Below are 19,090 nucleotides of genomic sequence, written 5' to 3'. Positions count from 1 at the left end.
CTCAAGTGATCCACCCACCTTGGCCTCCCAAAGTGCTGGGATTACAGACATGTGCCACTACACCCAGCCTCCATGTCTTATTTCTAATAAATATTTTTTATTTACTTATTTACCTGTTGGTCTGTCTCCCTCACTGCCAGAATGCAATTTGCTGAGGACAGAGACCTTATTTTCCTTCTCCACTGTTACATTTCTAGTGACTCAAATAGTATCAATGTGGTGTTATAATATATATTGATTTTTGCCCATGGTTCCTGGCTGGTAACTACCATAGTACTCATACCAGGTTTTTTTTTTTTTTTTTTTTTTTTGAGACAGGGTCTCACTCTGTTGCCCAAGCTGGAGTGCAATGGTAAGATCTCGGCTCACTGCAACCTCTGCCTCCCAGGTTCAAGAGATTCTCCTCCCTCAGCCTCCTGAGTAACTGGTACTACAGGTACCTACCACCATGCCCAGCTAGTTTTGTATTTTTAGTAGAGACGGGGTTTCGCCATGTTGGCCAGGCTGGTCTCGAACTCCTGACCTCAAGTGATCCACCCACCTCTGCCTCCCAAAGTGCTGGGATTACAGGTGTGAGCCACCAGTCCCAGCCCCAGGCTTTTGTTACAAGGTTGGGTGTGTTAGGCCTCATGGGCAGCTTCTCTGATTTTCTTCTGCCCTCCTTTCACCTGCCCCAAGGCAGGACTCTACTCCCTGTGCCTTTCTGATGATTGGTCTTAAACCCTCCTCAGGGAGGGTCCCGCTCTATACTCTGAGGGACGAATGCTGATGTCAGGAAGCCTCCGTAAAAACCCAAGAGAACTGAGCCCAGGAAGCTTTCAGATAGCTGAACACAGTGGAGGTCCCTGGACGGTGTGCACCCAGGGAGGGCATGGAAGCTCGCACCTTCCCCCATTCCTCGCCCCCAGCATCTCCCTCCTCTAGATCCTTTGCAATATCTGTTGTAATAAACCGGTAAACAGAAGCATCTCCCTGAGTTCTGTAAACCACCTCAGCAAATTAATCGAACCTAAAAAGGGAGCCATGGGAACCCCAACTTGAAGCTGTTGTCGGTCAGAAGTCCTGGAGGCCCAGAGTTGCAACTGATGGGGGTTGGGAGGGGCAGTCATGGAGACTGAATCGTCACCCTGTGCAATCTGACACTATCTCCTGGTAGATAGTGCAGGAAGTGAACCAGAAGACACCCAGTACAGGAAGTGAACTAGAAGACACCCAGCTGGTGTGGTGTGTAGGGGAAGAATCCCCACACATATGGTCATGGAAGTCTTCTGTGTTGATGATTGCCGTGGCGTGAACAGAGGAAAAACACAGTTTGAGAATTTTTTTTCTCTACATAGCCGAGCATATCACAGGTTCTCAAATCTTTGTTGAAAGAATAACTGAATGAGTAAGGTTATTGTAGAGACTATAGAATAACATGGCTATAGAGCAATGATACACACTAAATGCATAACAAATACAAAAATCCCTTCCCCCAGGGCCAGGTGCAATGGTTCACGCCTATAATCCCAGCACTTTGGGAGGCGAAGGTGGGAGGATGGCTTGGAGCCAAGCGTTCAAGACCAGCCTGGGCAACATAGCAAGACCCTGTCTCTATTATTTAAAAATGTTTAAAAATCTCTTCCCCTCGTGAGTGATTAGCAATTACGTTAAAATTATACATGCTGGCCAGCCATGGTGGTTCACACCTGTGATCCCAGCACTTTGGGAGGCCAAGGCGGGCAGATCATAAGGGCAGGAGTTTGATACCAGCCTGGCCAACATAGTGAAACCCCGTCTCTACTAAAAATGCAAAAATTAGCTGGGCATGGTGGCACGTGCCTGTAGTCCCAGTTAGGAGGCTGAGGCAGGAGAATCGCTTGAACCTGGGAAGTAGAGGTTGTGGTGAGTCAAGGTCACGCCACTGCACTCCAGCCTGGGTGACACAGCGAGACTCCACCTCAAAAAAAAAAAAAAAAATTATACATGCTAATCAACTTTACAAGGGAAAATAAACACCTGTGGGATGGTTAAACAAACTGGGGCATGACCACACAAGAGAATATCTAACAATAAAAAGAACAAACTATTAACACACGCAAAAACCTGGATGTTCAAGAGCAAGATGCTGAGTTTTTTAAAAAGTCCATTTTAAAAGGTCACATACTCTAGGATTTATACTACCTTTCCAAATGACAAAACTACAGATATGGAGGACAAATTAGTGCTTTTTCCAGGTTAAGAGTGGTGAAGGCAAGGGAGAGGAGGGGAAGGAAAATGGTACAAGCAGTTAACTCAGCAAGCCTGAGTTGCTCAAATGATGCACATTCTCAGACGAGCCGGCTTCTGAGACTGGCCCTTGGTCAGCGCCTAGAAACTGAGGTCTTGTACTAGCCCTATGCCCTAAATGATAAGGGTGTTTTGTATGGTTACGGTACTGAACCACACTGTACCAGCTTGTCTAGATATTTTGTGCAAACTGTATGATTTATGGTAAACACCTGCTTTCCTTCTGGAGTTGCTGTAATAGTGGTCAGTTGCAAAGGGACTATATGCTTACGTGATATGGTCTGAATCTGTGTACCCACCCAAATGTCATGTTGAATTGTAATCCCCAATGTTGGAAGTGGGGCCTGTGAAAGGTGAACTGATGATTGGGCAGTTACTCATGAATGGTTTCACACCATCCCCTGTGGTTCTGTGCTTGTGAGATCTGGCTGTTTAAAAGTGTGTAGTACCTTCTCTCTTGCTCCTGCTCCCACCAGGGGAGACACTTTGCTCCCCCTTTGCTTTCCACTATGATTGGAAGCTTCTTGAGGCCTCCTGAGAAGCAGAAACTGCGATGCTTCCTGTACAACCTGTAGAACTGTGAGCCAGTTAAACCTCCTTTCTTTATAAATTACTCAGTCTCAGGTATTTCTTTATAGCTATGTGAGAATGAACAAACTAATATACTATGTGACCAGCCTCCAATAAAAACCCTGGATTCTGAGGCTCATATGAGCTTTCACAATAGAAAACACTTCACATGTGTTGCAAGAGTTTACGGCTGGGGAAGTAAGCACATCTTGGGCAACTCCACTGACAGAAGACTCCAAATCTTCACAATGCTGGTGTCCAGTAGAATCTGCTCAATGCACAACTACCCTTTATTAATTCTGCTTTGTATCCCCTCACTGTAACAAACCATAGCAAGGAATGTCCTGTGAGAGCCTTGAGTGAATTACAAAACCTGGGGGCAGCCCTGGGGACTGCTGACACAGGAAGTGACTAAAAGGGCATAAGGGAAGTCTTTGGGGTAATGGAATAGTTCTGTATCTTGACTATGGTGGTGGCTACAGGAATCTATGTATGAGATAAAATGTGCATGACACTATACACATACATTGCACAAATATCAAATTCCTAGTTTCGACATTATATTACAGTTATGTAAGATGTAACCATTAAGCAAACTAGAAGAGTACACAGCACCTGTCTGTATTATCCTTACGGCTTCCTATGGATTTGAAGTTATTAGTTATTCCAAATTTTAAAGTTTTGTTAAAAATCACACATGAATGTTTTTTAATAAAAATAAACACCTACCATGGGACCAATGTGTATCAGTTAAACACACCACTCAGATCATTCTGCTGCTTCTAAGTATAAAAAGATAGCAAGGGTACCACCAAAAGGGAGTGTCATCATTTGAAAGGCTATGTGGTGGTGCTGACAGCTGTAATGGTAGAAGGTAGGAGAGTCGGCACACCCAGACTGGTCATCAGAGCTACAGACAGCATATCCTGTAAACACAGGAAGAAACATGGGGGATCGACTGCACAAGACTCAACTCTCTCTCTCCCGGGCAGACAGACCTGTCCCTAGACAGGTAACCACCACCAGCACTGCTTCCAGGAGGGAGCTCCCAGGGGCCACACGCCGCTCCTGTTGGAGCACTGCACTCCAATAAACAGGAGCTTGATTGAGCAACCTGGACATAAAGAATGCACAATTCAATTGGTCCCACTTATGTCAGGGAAGACAGAGTAAAAATGATCTCTGCTGCTGGGACAGTTAGGATTCTATAAATTGTGCCCCAGGGCTAGGATTTATTGTAGGTCCAGGTACCTACAAAGGCCAGAGAGGTACAAAGCTTGCTTACAAAGCTCACAGAACTATTAGTGTTCTTTCTTAAGGCTCTGGATGCAAACCACTTTCATCTCAGAAAAGCAAAACCAAAACACTTTGCAGATGTGAGTAGTTTCCCTCTATCCTTCTTGAGCGGGCCCTGCTTCATATTCCTGGGTTCAATGTCATGCCCTCAGAGGTCACTCCTATCTCCAGGCAACTCATCTGGGACTTACACCAAATATCCAATCAATTCTAGCAAAATGATAAGCTATCCATTGACCGCAGTTAATAAAACAGGTGATTTTTTTCCCTTAAATTTGTTTTCTTTTTCTAGTTAAAGAAGTAAAGAATACTCATTATTTTACAAAACCAGATATATATAGACAAGTAAAAAAAATGTTTTAGTCATAGAGTCACTGTATATGGTACATATTCTTATAGTGTTCCCTTGCACTCATTCAACAAATATTTATATACTGTTTGATTACTGAATGACAGGCACTTAGGATACAAATATAAGTAAAAATAAATCATTTCAGTCCTTGTGGAGCTTACCGTGTAATATGAGAAATATGACTATATATCTGGAAGGCCTAAAGAAAATAAAACCCTATTACTGCTGAGAAATTAACTTTAAAATGGCTTTCATAGAAGAATTCATATTTATGTGAAATAAGCTAAACAGGTACATGAAATCTGTGGAACTCTTGTAACAGACAAACAATAACAAGTTAGAAAGTATAAAAAGAGGTATCAGTCAAAATAGCATGAATATGTAAAGACACGGAAAATATTTTAATGAGAAAATTATAATCCACATAAAAATACTGAGATATACTTAATGCAATGAGCGAAAATAAAATGTTATAACCATGTCAAACATTCCAAAAGGTGTAAGTTTACTACGAATGGCAATAAAAATCCCACAAGACTTTTTGGAATTCAACAACATGATTCTGTCAGCAAAAATAAACACTCAATTATTTTTTGATTTTCTAAATTAACTTTCTGAATTTTTATTTGCAAACTAGTTAGAAGACTGTAAACTCAAGAACAGACCTGTCAAACAAACCACTACAGGACAGACTGACCCAAAAATGAATCTAATATAATATATAAGGTAATTTAATGTTAGAAGAAGGAGGGGAAGGGGAAATTTTCAATAAATAGTGTTGCAATAACTGGTCAGCAATCTGATACCCCCTACATTAATTACAGGTATCTTTAAAAAGTTAAAGTTTTTAGAGACAAACAGAAAATAGAAAGAACTAAAATGAAGTATTCATGAAAGTTCTAAAGAGGTGAGGGTTATCTAAGGTTACAAACTGCAGGGAAGTCAAAAAGGAAACAAAACTTAAAATACATAAACTGAAACATCTAGCTAGTTCTTAATAGGCTATCTGTAGCCAAAACATAAAAGCAAATAAGGGGCTAGAAAAAAAATCTGAAGTAAACAGGACAATGAGGTATTTTACTAAATTCAGAAATAGTACTAACAAAATTTATAAACCTTTGATAGCCAAGCAGGACAAGGTTATGAGCAGGCCATGACCTTGAGCAGACCGCAAAATGTGAGCAGTTGGCTACAAACAGAAACGGAATGCCAAAGGGTATGTGCATTTAAAATTCTGACATATACCAAACTGGTCTGACAAAAAGGCTATACTCTTTACATTCCCACCTACAGTGTGTGAGAGAATCTGGTCTCCCATAACCTCATAAGCATAGCATTGTCGAACTTTAATTTTTGTCAATCTGACAGGCAAACAAAAAAAAAATCATTTAACGTGCTTTTCCCTAAGGTTAGCCACCTTTACAGATATTTATTGGCACTAGTATAATTTCTTTGAATAAATTAACTGTCTTTGCTCAGTTTTCTATGTCATTACTATTTTCTTTCGATTTATAGGTACTCTTCTTATATATTTTTCAGTCCTCAACTTGATAGTATGAAGACACCATAATTCTAACAAAGGACTTATTAGCATTTGCAATCTGTAATCCAAGTTTCACCAACTTTCATATGATTAAATATAATGCTTCCAAAATGAATGTGAATGTCACACAGAATCAATGTCAGAGTTTTAATGTTAAATATAACAAAACAAGTATCTAACCATTAGCCTAGACAAATAATTCCAAATGATAATCAACTCCCTGGAATATAATGTGGAGTTCACTGCTGCCGGAATGAGCAGAGCAAGCAGGGGAGCATTCTTAAGGAATGAGTTCTAGACAACAGTCTTCTATTGTAATAGATCACGCCCTCCTTGATTAAGCAAAATTATAACTCTAAACTGAGCATGCCATTCTCCACACTAATAGCTCAAAATTACATACAAGATTATCTGGCTACCGTAGCCTACTTTGTACCATTCTCTATGCCCTCACCCAGGGAAGCAGCGCAAATGGTCAATTTATTCAATAAGTCACTGACCAAAAATTATTTCTCTTAACTCCACTAAAGTAACAGCAACCTGCAATACCTGAGGTGGTCTCTGTTAAAGGCATTTCTTTACTTTTTTTTTTCCTTTTTTTTTTTTTTTGACATAGGGTCTTGCTCTATAATCCAGGCTAGAATGCAGTGGCATGATCACAGCTCACTGTAGCCATGACCACCCAGGCTCAAGTGATCCTCCCCACTTCAGCTTCCCAAGTAGCTGGGACTACAGGTGTGCACCAGCATGCCTGGCTAAATTTTTTTGTTGTTCTTTTTTGTAGAGACAGGATCTCGCTATATTGCCCAGGCTGATCTTGAACTCCTGGCCTTAAGCAATCCTCCCACCTTGGCCACCCAAAGTGCTGGGATTACAGGCATGAGCCAATGCACTCAGCTCGGTTGTTTTTTTTTTTTTGGGGGGGGCGTTCAGTGGTATATTTTATTTCTTTAGAACATCAGATGCAGAGCTGTTTAGATCTTTCAAAAACATCAACTCTTCTTTTTGACGACAAAATGGTGAATAAATTAAATTCAGAACTACAGTTTGTGAAGACACATGACATTTATGATTCATGAAATAGAAGTCATGTACTGCTAAAATAAAGTTTCAACTGAGAAATACAGATTTAATTAAAACTGTGCCCTATTCAGTGTTTGAATCCCTACTACGAAAATCAACTGTACAATGATTACTGAGTAATCATCTCAAATATAACTTCAGGTGCTGTTTAATGTCACCTTACAGCAGAGTTCTTAGACTCAGGTGTGCATGGGTACAATATTGGAAATTTGTCCAAAATGTAGAAACCCTGAGGCCTGGTGTGAGAAACACAGCCTTAGAGTTCTGGAAGGTCACTGAGAAACCATCACTTCTCCTCATGCCAAGGAATGAAGGACTAATGCATAGAACATAAAGGTACATAAAAACATACATGTCTTTGTTGTGTTACCAACACAATTATTGCATTTGAACTCTTATGCATTCAAACCTTAGACTAAATTACAAAGTGACTCTAAGCATTTCGTAATTTTCTACAAATGTTGATAGTGCAGGCCTGTCTACTATTTTTAACTCAGAAGGGAGTTCCATGGAGTTTAGCCCAGTATTTTGGAGCTAGAAGAGAGGATCGGTCATTGAGTCCAATACTCTACAGGTCAGAAAATGAAGGAGAGAGGGGTCACCCGTGCTCCTTTGGTCAAAGACTTCAGTTGAAGGGTCAAAGAGAATCCAGGCCATCTCCTGACTCGGGATTCTTTCAAGTTAGCAAATACGTGATGTTTTCATTACTCAGGAAAAGTGTATAGAACTACTTTCAAAAATATTTTAGGGACAATACACTAGAAGTGTTATCAAGAGATAAATTGCTTTGTAGTTAAAAAGTGAAAACTACAGCCTAAATGAAAGGAAGGGAGAATAAAAGGCAAATTGTATTTTTTTCAGCTGTCATTATAAAAGCGATGTTGCCCCCATTTACCAATGAAAAGACACTGAGGGCCACAGTGTCCCTCTGAGACCCTCTTTCCAGGATCACATAGCTGAAATATGTGGCCAAAACAGTATCTTTCCCAAGGCTTATAACTGTAGGCCCTTGTACTACACTGTGCTATACCTGGTAGGAAAGAATATAGATACGCAAACTAAAAAACATCACTTATTTTAAAACTCTTGTTATTTCATGAAATGGCAGACCATAATGATTTGGTGTGGACATTAAACAAAAAGAGTTTATACGCCTCATTAAGATAATTTTCTGGAGCTTTGAATCCATGGTTTATACATAATGTGTTCAGTATATTTTGTTTAGCCACAAAATCACAATTGTTAAATCTTTAATTACTGAAATATGAAGTTATGCAATTTATTTTTGAAATCTGTGTATGCTACTCACCAGATTTTTGTTCTTTAAAAAATATTTTGTTTTGCAATTTATTGCATATAGCAATCATAAGACTTTATCAACCTCTGGTTTCTGAACTCACATCCAACATTCATTACTTTCCTCTATTGAAATTATTCCCCACTAGTGGAGTTTTTTTTTTTCTTTCTAGTGCAATGACATGCTACAGCATACCATCTTATTGTTTGTGAAATCAATTATTTAAATTGATTCAGGAAAAGTGCATGGAACTACTTTCAAACATCTTTTAGGGACAATTCACTAGAATGGCCCCTAAAACCAGTTATAAGATAAAACCAGGAATTGGATAACAATGATGGACAATATTGTCATTGTCATCCAAATCTTGGTTTTATCTTATAACTTAATTCAGAATGTTATTTGATGCCTACTTAATGGCTAGGGTTGCTATGTTTCTTAAATACTCATATTGTTTTTCTAATGGTAATACCATAAATCTAAGCCTGGATCTTTCTTTTTACAACTGATATAAAGTGCATTATGATATTTTAACTGCTATTTACCTTCCTCAGAGAACTGCTGACTTTTCTATGCTGCATAAATATTTCTTATTTTAAGGTAATTTGTAATCTAATATTTTGAAGATTCCAAATACATATTTGAAAATAATATTTTCCTGGATTCTAAGTTGCAATAGGTTGAATTAACTCAAAGAAAACAACTTTCCATATGCAATAAGCTATTTGATTATCTGATTATCAACACCTATACAAGGGAAAAATAGCGTTAACTGAAAAAATTATTTTTACTAATGGTTTTTTTTTTGAGATGGAGTCTCACTCTGTCGCCCAGGTTGGAGTGCAGTGGCGTGGTTTCAGCTCACTACAACCTCCGCTTCCCGGGTTCACGCCATTCTCCTGACTCAGCCTTCCGAGTAGCTGGGACTATAGGCACCCGCCACCATGCCCGGCTAATTTTTTGTATTTTTAGTAGAGACGGGGTTTCACCATGTTAGCCAGGATGGTCTCGATCTCCTGACCTCGTGATCCGCCCGCCTCGGCCTCCCAAAGTGCTGGGATTACAGGCGTGAGCCATCTCGCCCGGCCACTAACGGCTGTTTTTTAAATGCTTTTTTGTATGTTGACTTCAATATGGGTTTGTTTGAAATTGTGCAGTTTCACATGTCAGATACAATAAAGCAGCTTCAGCAAAAAGATTCAACCGAAGAGAAGCTACAAGTCCCTCAACTTGCCCACATTCGCATTCCCACATTTCCAATTTGTTCCTCCTGCTTCGGTCAGTACCTATCCTTGGCACGGCTGCTTCTTCTTCTCTTTTTTTTTTTTTTGAGACGAAGTCTCACTCTGTCACCCGGGCTGGAGTCCAGTGACGTGATCTCGGTTCACTGCAACCTCCGCCTCCCCGGGTTCAAGCAATTCTCCTGCCTCAGCCTCCCGAGCAGCTGGGAATACAGGCGCCCGCCATTACGCCTGGCTAATTTTTTGTATTTTTAGTAGAGACGGGGTTTCACTATGTTGGCCAGGCTGGTCTCGAAGTCCTGACCTCGTGATTCGCCCGCTTCGGCCTCCTAAAGTGCTGAGACTACAGGCATGAGCCACCGTGCCGGGCCCTCTCTCTTTTATTTAAAAGGATAGGCACAGCCTTTGGAACTGAATGTCTTTCTCCAGGCCTCACAATAGAAAATGAGGAAAGTCCATTCTGACAACTGGCTGCCTTAAGAAACAGAATTTGGGATTCTTTCCCTTCCAGCTCCTGTTGAGTCAAAGGCAAAGGCAACAACCCAATAAATGTGGTGAGACAGTAAATGGAAACCGACATAAACATAGCAATAAAAGCCTACTTCCTTCTTGACAATCTACATATAATGGAATGGGTATGATTTTACACCATAAAAGATCAGAGAATAACAGAATTTGGGCTGAAGAAAGCTTAGAAAGAAGCCACAACATTTTCTATACCTTTTGATTTTCAAAACGATTTTTAAGATTTGTCGAGAGTATTTGTTTTCAATTGTTTCAGTGAGGCTCAGTTTGACCACATGTAACCAAAATAGAGAATTTCATGGAGGATGGTCATAGGATTGGCTTAGAAATGTAATCCTGTGAGCTGTCCCATTTTATAAAGGATAAGGTTCCAATGGCTGCACCGAATGTTCCTCCTTTCAAAGAGGCTGGGCCGAGATGAGCTCCCAGCAGCTAGGGCATTTTTAGTCCATCTTGGTCTCTCACCTCTACCTCCTGCTCAGCTGTCCGAATGCCAGGCGGCTGTGCAGCCCAAAGCAGCCCACTCCGTTTTAAACTTGCTCAGTTTGCAATCAGGTAACCCGCAATCAGGTAACCCGCTACTAACAACAGAACCCTCAAGGCCTGTTTATATGCGGTTCTCAGGTTTAGGTCTAGGGAAGTACCCAGGAAGCTTAGTGTTCAGGGAGGAATTCATTTTGCTTTTGCTAATCAAAGAGACACAAAAGCACAGCTGAGTCCCGAAGCTGGCACATGGGAAATCGAGGTAACACTGTCCCCTCACCAGAGCACGCAACAATCACTTGGGGAGGCGGGGAAAAGGTCCCCACCTTCCCCAAGCCTGGGGCACCCTTCCTCCCACGGCCCCAGCTGCTGGTGGTCTCAACACCACGCTCAGTGCAGGGTCACACGCCAGAGCTGGAAAGGGGAGGTCCAGCCCCAAGTAAAGCGACAGAGTAAGGGCACAGTGGTGGCCAAGGGCTGTCCCCTAACCCCAGTTCCGAAAGACAGTGTGGAAAGTCCGTCAGCGCGGCAGCCCTTGAAGCACTCTGCTGGTCCGGCCGCGGACCCTCCCCTGCGTGCCCCCACCTGTTGTGAAGCTCCCCAACCTCCTTCTTGCCCAAATGCTTTGGAAACTGCCAAAGGACACTCAGAGGCCAGGGAGTGTGACAGGCAAGCACAAATATGCAAAAGAGATGGCATCAACATAGCAGGCACGCAGGGCCGGCGCTCGCAGGGGTCGGGGATCTGGAGCCAGGCCCCCGCCGCCGTGGCTGCGCCAGTGGTGCCAAGACCCAGCAGGCGGCACCGGCGCATGCCAGGCACCGAGTCTGCAAAAGGGGCCCTGAGCCGGCGGCCAGACACCTCGCAGACTGCGGGAAGCAATCGTGGCGGCCGCCTCCCCGGGGCTCCACGGCGGACCCGCCGCCTACCGCGGCCATCCCCGGCCCGCTCCTGCCAGGCCCCCGACCAGAGCCCCAGAGGCACCTGCTCTGCGCAGCCGCGCAGCCCGGCTGCATGGAGCCCGGCTGCATGGAGCCCGGCGCGGTGCCCCAGCCTGCCAAGCCAGCCACGGCGTGGGAAACCGCCGCCCACCAAGGCAAGGGCAGGAAGAAGATAGCGGCGGCCTCAGCTCAATATTTTTTTCTCAAAGGCATATCATAGTTTTAGCTTTGCTGCAGCCATTTCATCCATAATCACTTGCTGTGGCTAGGTAAAGTGATACACACGTACACACACATGCGCACACTGGTTTAGAGAAATAGAAAACGCAATGCCTAGACATGAAATGTATTTATTTAGATTTGTTAGATGGTGCAATCAAATAAATATTTGTGTTATGCTCTAAGCTTTTAAGAAGTCTCTTGTATCTAAAATATAAGACACATATGTAAATGACATCCAACTGACCTGGATCAGGCCAATGTACTGAAAAAGGGCTACCACATGTTGCTACAGGGCCTCACTCTGTTGGTCAGTCTGGTCTCCAACTCCTGGGTTCATGTGATCCACCCACCACAGCCTTCCAAACTGCTGGGATTACAGGTGTAAGCCACCACGCCCAGTCTAAATTCTCAACATAAATAATAAAAGCCAGAAGATAACTTGACAGTGCTGAAAGATTCTAAAGTATGATGGCTTTAAAAAAAAAAAAAAAAGCTGAAAGAAAAAACCTGCTCACCTAGCATCCAGTGCTAAGTAGCTGTTTCCTTTAAAAACTGATGGCAAAGGTCTGGCACAGTGGCTCCCGCCTGTAATTCCATCACTTTGGGAGCCCCAGGTGAACAGATCACGAGGTCAGGAGATTGAGACCATCCCTGGCTAACATGGTGAAACCCTGTCTCTACTAAAAATACAAAAAATTAGCCGGGCATGGTGGCGTGCGCATGTAATCCCAGCTACATGGGAGGCTGAGGCAGGAGAATCACTTGAACCCAGGAGGCGGAGGTTGCAGTGAGCTGAGATCATGGCACTGCACTCCAGCCTGGGAGACAGAGTGAGACTCCATCTCAAAAACAAACAAACAAAAAAAAACATAGCCAGCGCAGTGGCTCACGCCTGCAATCCCAGCACTTTGGGAGGCAGAAGCGAGTGGAAATGAGGTCAGGAGTTCAAGACCAACCTGGACAACAAAGTGAAACCCCAACACTACTAAAAAGAGAAAAGTTAGATGGGCGTGGTGGCACGCACCTGTAGTCCCAGCTACTCGGGAGGCTAAGGCAGGAGAATCGCTTGAACCCAGGAGGTGGAGGTTGCAGCAAGCCGAGATTGCACCACTGCGTACCAGCCCAGGCAACCGTGGGAGACTCTATCTCAAAAAAAAAAAAAAAAAAAAAAAAAGATGGCAAAATAGACATTTTCAGATGAGAAAAAAACATTGTTATGGGAAGACATCCATGGGAAGAAATACCAGGGGGAGCTCTTCAAACTGAACAGAAAATTACCCTACCCCAACTGAAACACAGAGATGCAGAGGGAGCCTGGCCCAAAATACAACTTTTATATCCACTGGGTAACACAAAAATGTGTGTGACTCACTTTACTGCAGTAGTGTGGAACCAAACCTGTAATATCTTCAAAGCATGCCTGTAATATTTTACAGCAGCCCTGGGGAAAAAAATATGCCATCTAATAAGAATTGTTGAAAACTCTACAAATAATTAGAAGAAATGAGTTTTCCACAAATTTACATCGAACTATGGCTTCACAGCATCACTCGTTCTTTACAAATAGGGCAATCATACACCCCAGTTAGCAAGCAACAGTCCTGGCCTAAAAGCACCCACTTTGATTCTCAAAAGTGACCTCCTTTGGATAATAAATTGCATGGTCATCCTATGTATGAACCCACTTAGAATACCCTTCTGTCTGTTCACCTTCGAATCCTACCCTGTTCAAGGATCAAGTGACATCTGACTCCATCTTCCCCACTGACAGGATAATTTTCTCTCCAGTTCCTGTAGCTTTTTATAAAAAAATATATATACACATATATATATATATACACATATACATATATATATATATAAAATACCTGTAGCCATTATAATACTCATGTCCTATTACAATTACCTGCTTACATGTCCACCCCATGCTCTTAGCCACTTAGCACAGTGCCAGGAACTGAGAAGGTGCTCAACAGATGTTTTCTAGGTTTCTCAAATGATTCAACAGAAGACTGACAAAGTACCTGCAGAGACAGTGTTCTCTCACTTTTGTCCCTTACACACTCTCCAGGGTCCAGTGAAGGTGGGAGTAAAAAATTAGCAAACAACTAACTTGACAAGCAGTAGTTCTCAGACTTGAATGCACATCAATATCACTTGGAAGACTAGTTAAAACACAGAGTACTGGGTCCCTTCCAGAGTTTCTGATTCAGTTGGCCTGGGATAGGGCCTGAGAATTTGAATATAACAAGTTTCCAGGTGATACTGCGAGGAACTACCTTTGAGAACCACTGCTATAAAGAAAACACCACAATTATGAAAATGCCCATTTATTCTCATGACTTTACTCCTAATGGGAGACTCCCTTTTCTGAATATGAGGGAATATCATTCCATGACAGAAGAAGATCATCCCATGGCAGAAGGCAGAAGGACAAGAGAGTGTGAGAAAGCAAGAGGGCAACAGGGGCTGAACTCTCTTTTACAATAAGCCCACTCTTGTGATTACTAATCTATTACCAAAATAACATTAATTCATTCATGAGGGCTCTCTTATTAGGCCCCACATCCCAACTGTTGAAGATTGAGTTTCCAGCACATAAACTTTGGAGGACACATTTAAACTACAGCAGAGCTTTTATGTAAATTCAACCAACAGGAGATGGGAAAATCAAAGGCATGAGAAAGACAGCAAGGACAGGCAGAGAAGTATGTGCAGGTTAAGGGAAAAAGTCACAATGAATCCTGTAGTGCAGACTACTTTATCAAAAGCACCTAAAAAAGATCTCAGTAACTCATCCAACTCATCTCCACCCACATCTAAAGAGCCACACACAGCACCACCAAAGGCAGCACAATGAGAACAGTGTTCTCCTCAACAGATAAGCTGTGAGTATCCAGACAGACACCCGACCTTAACAGCTCCAGAACAGCCCCAAGACAGCTCCTCCCTAACCACCACTCAAATAACCAGCTGGGAAAGTATTCAGAAAACCCACATCCTGACACGCCACTACCAAACAACTTAAACAGCAAAGAACAACCCATTTAAACAGCAATGCCAGCTGCCAGGAAAAGTAGGGACAATAAGTAGAGGAAAAGCAGACTCCTTGGGGTCCGCCAAGACCCAGTCTCTCAGCATCAGCACTTTCAAATGTAGAATCCACACACCCCTGGGGCCTGCAGAGCTCCACAAGGCATGTCCTCGAAGATAAATGAGCAGGCAAACGGGACAGAAAACCACTCGGGGTATTACTCTTTAAAATATCTTTACAGGGTCAAAGACGAATGGGTCTACAGGCTATGTATATTCCCAACAGATTCTGAGAATGATGTCACTATCCCTTTCAAGATGTGTTTAACACTTTGCAGACACTTGTATTCCTGCCACTGAGCGCCACTGCTTTGCTAATTTGAACTGATTCCAGCTCACGCTGATCCCAGCTCCCTAGATCTGGTTACCATTAGCCAAGATTGTCATCCATATTGTAACCTTTCAAAGAGTCCTAAAAGAAGTTCTTCTCCTACTCTTCCGAGACAAGTAAAAATATCTGCCAAAGAAATGAAGAAAAAAGATTCAGAGAGAGAATAGAATTAACATACTACCAAGAGAGCAAAAAGTGAAGGAAGAGGAAAAACTAGGAAAATCATATGTGGGCTCACACCTATTTCCAAAGCTGAGCTAATATCCTTTTGCTTGTGTCTAAATGAGGCACCAATTTTAAACTGCTACTGAAAAAAAAAAAAAAGGAGAGAGAGAGAAAGAAAGAAGCAGGCCCAGGCCCAGTGGCTCACACCTGTAATCCCAGCACTTTGGGAGACCAAGGCAGGTGGCTCACCCAAGGTCAGGAGTTAAAGACCAGCTTGTCCAACATAGTGAAACCCCATCTCTACTAAAAATTTTTAAAAATTAGCCAGATGTGGTGGTGCATGCCTATAATCTCAGCTATTTGGGAAGCTAAATCAGGAGAATCATTTGAACCCGGTAGGCGGAGGTTGCAGTGAGCCAAGACAGTGCCACTGCACTCCAGCCTGGGCAACAAGAGTGAAACTCCATTTCAAAAAAAAAAAAAAAAAAAAAGAAGCAGGCCCAAATCGTAAAGTAAAACTTTTAGCATAGAAAATAAGAATTGGTGAGAATTCCATTCCCTGGTTACTTACCCCATAGGCTGAAGAGCTGCCTCTGCCTCTAAGGCTCAGGGCATTCTGTGTTCGATGGCAGAACCTAAGTCAGAATGCAGCACAATCCCTGAAAAGTGAGAACATCAGGGTGAGTTATCTTGACCTTGAGATTGCTTCTCTAGCTCTTTCATTTAAAAAAAATATATAAGAACCAAGAAGGAGATCCCCTCTTGCCACCTCAGTTATTTGAACTCAGCTACTCAATGTCCATTTTGTCGAGATCAAGGGCTCTCGTGAGTGACTGTGAGGCAGATCTGATCACTCAAGAGGGTTAAAGGTAACCTTATGAAACCTGAAGATGTGAAAGGAGAATGTAGCTGCTGCTCAAAAACTCCACTAGCCCATCTTGAAAAGAAATCATCTACAAACAGAGTAATTCCCAGTTTCCAATTCTAGTTTTATTGGGTGTCCCTAAACTTTTCTGCCTTTTTTTTTTTTTTGGAGACACAGTCTTGCTCTATACCCCAGGCTAGAGTGTAGTGGTGCAATCTCGGCTCACTGCAACCTCCGCCTCCTGGGTTCAAGCAATTCTCATGCCTCAGCCTCCCAAGTAGTTGGGATTACAGGTACACACCATCACACCCGGCTGATTTTTGTATTTTTAGTAGAGATGGGGTTTCACCGTATTGGCCAGGCTGGTCTCAAACTCCTGACCTCAGGTGATCTGCCTGCCTCAGCCACCCAAAGTGCTGGGATTACAGGCGTGAGCCTCCGTGCCCAGCCTTCTGCTCTTTCTTATTTTGCTGACCGAATGTAAGAAAACTAAGCTAAAATACATTTTGTAACTAAACCAAAAGGAAGCTCTCTAGGATGTATGGCTACTATACTCAGGAGACTTGAACTTTCCTTGACCCAAAAATGGCTATCTGGAAGTCAGCATCCTCAGAGTACATTAATGCTGGGTGTGGTGACTCACACCTGTAATCCAACACTTTGGGAGGCTCGGGCAGAAGGATCACCTGAGCGAAGGAGTTTGAGACCAGCCTGGCCAAAATGGTGAAACCTTGTCTCTACACAAAATACAAAATTTGGCCAGGCATGGTGGCGCACGCCTGTAATCCCAGCTACTCAGAAAGCTGAGGCCGAGGCAGGAGAATTGCTTAAGGCTGGTGGCAGTTAACCAAGATTGCACCACTGCACTCTAGCCTGGATGACAGAGTGAGACTCTGTATCAAAAAGAGGAAGAAAGAAAAAAAAAAAAGCTTGAGTGATCCCTACACTGCATATGTTCATATCGATAAATCAAGGATTGCCTGTATTGAGCTTCAGCAAAACATTTTTCGGGGAGGTGAAGGAAGGAGCAGTTCCATCAAATTAAAAGATTAATTTTTAAAAGCTTAAAGATTAATCTGTGCTTTTAAAAAGGATTTCACAACTATGTTACCTGTTGTATTTGTTCTAGGCTGAGTAACATCAGTTGTATTGTAAGAAGTTCTGATCTGTAAAAACATAGTTGATATTAGTATTATAATAAAGCATTTAGAAGAAATTTATAGGCCTTTCTCACACAGCTGTGCACTAATTATTATTATTATTATTGAGACGGAGTCTCATTCTGTCACCCAGGCTGGAGTGCAATGGCATGATCTCAACTCCCTGCAACCTCTGTCTCCCAGGTTCAAGCAATTCTCCTGCCTCAGCCTCCCGAGTAGCTGGGACCACAAGTGTGCCCCACCACACCCAGCTAACTTTTGTATTTTTAGTTGACACAGGGTTTTGCCATGTTGGCCAGGCTGGTCTCGAACTCCTGACCTCAGGTGATCTACCTGCCTCAGCCTCCCAAAGTGCTGGGATTACAAGCATGAGTCACTGTGCCCAGCCAAATTTTTAAATGGTCCACTCTGCCTTCATTTTATAGTGAAAAAACTCATTCTGGTGACTTGAATTTTGAAAATAGCAATTTTCAGACATTCAGGTGAGACCACCTGGATATCTCCAAAGTCATCTTTTTTATAAGATAAATATGCAAAAGTCACTTTTCCCCCAAACCAGCTCAATTCTGTTTCTGAATCTTGGCTGAACTGTCCCACAGCACAGCCAGAAGCAGCTTGCATCATCTTAAACCTTTCTTCTCCCTTATAACTGAGCCCCAACAAATATACACAGATACACAACCCCAATCAGTAAACAACACTCTGCCCACTTCAACATTCCTTCCATGAGTAGAGAAAGGCCTTCTGTTCCTACCCCCTACACTCAAACTACCCACTGTGTTATTCTTCAAAATCAACCCAGAATAATCTTTCTAAAGGACAGATCCACATTATTTTAAGAGAGAAGTGCTATGAGACCATTTAATGACTGCCACTGCTTTTGTAGGATCTAAGGCCTTCCTCCACTTGGCCACCCAAGTCTATCTATGCAATCCTATAATGCCCACATGGCACTCCTCACTCCACACAGAATAGGTGAGGTATGTGAACATGTGAGCATACTTGACACCTCCCTGCCTTTACTCATATTTGAAACACGTTCCCTCCCTTCTGGATGCACAAGTGACTTATTGGGGTGTGCCACCTACCTCCTGAAGCTGGTTTATCAAGTTGTAAATCTTCATGTGTTGAATTCATAAGATTATGTCTGAAAGGTGAAAATAAATAATATTCATAGGCAATATTCAGCAAAGTAATATCCACTAGTACACATTTAACATTTAATTACCAAGGGTGGTTTTGAAAAGAAAAGACATGCTGGGCACAGTGGCTCACACCTGTAATCCCAGCACTTTGGAAGGCAGAGGCTGGCAGATCACAAGGTCAGGAGTTCGAGACCAGCCTGGCCAACATGGTGAAACTCCATCTCTACTAAAAATACAAAACTTAGCCGGCCATGGTGGCAGGTGCCTGTAATCCAAACTACCTGGGAGGCTCAGGCAGGAGAATTGCCTGAACCCAGGAGACAGAGGTTGCAGTGCGTCAAGACCATGCCACTGCACTTGCATCCTCGGTGACAGAGCAAGACTCCATCTTGGGAAAAGAAAAAAAATTAAGAAAAGACAATCTGGATGCTTGAGCACAACTAAATCTTCATTTGAGGTTTCTATAGAGTAACAAAAACAAAATAATAATTGAAAATTGTCTCATAACAT

General features: G+C 42.5%; 1 non-coding gene and 1 pseudogene across 1 annotated transcript in view; both read right to left on the bottom strand.

Moving 5' to 3' along the window:
* Positions 1–19,090, bottom strand: part of LOC100995460 (uncharacterized) — a 102,760-nt gene that overhangs the window by 75,122 nt on the left and 8,548 nt on the right. The window contains exons 4-6 of the transcript XR_010112621.1: positions 18,524–18,582; positions 17,387–17,441; positions 15,982–16,069 (exon numbers count right to left, since the gene is read on the bottom strand). This is a non-coding gene — a transcript (uncharacterized LOC100995460). The remainder of the gene's footprint in view (positions 1–15,981; positions 16,070–17,386; positions 17,442–18,523; positions 18,583–19,090) is intronic.
* LOC134730703 (uncharacterized) lies at positions 10,862–11,674 on the bottom strand (annotated as a pseudogene).

Source organism: Pan paniscus, chromosome 6 (assembly GCF_029289425.2).
Source record: "Pan paniscus chromosome 6, NHGRI_mPanPan1-v2.0_pri, whole genome shotgun sequence".
NCBI classification, from domain to species: domain Eukaryota; kingdom Metazoa; phylum Chordata; class Mammalia; order Primates; family Hominidae; genus Pan; species Pan paniscus.
Note: the sequence above shows the minus strand (reverse complement) of the source record. Positions and strands in the feature narration are given on the sequence as shown.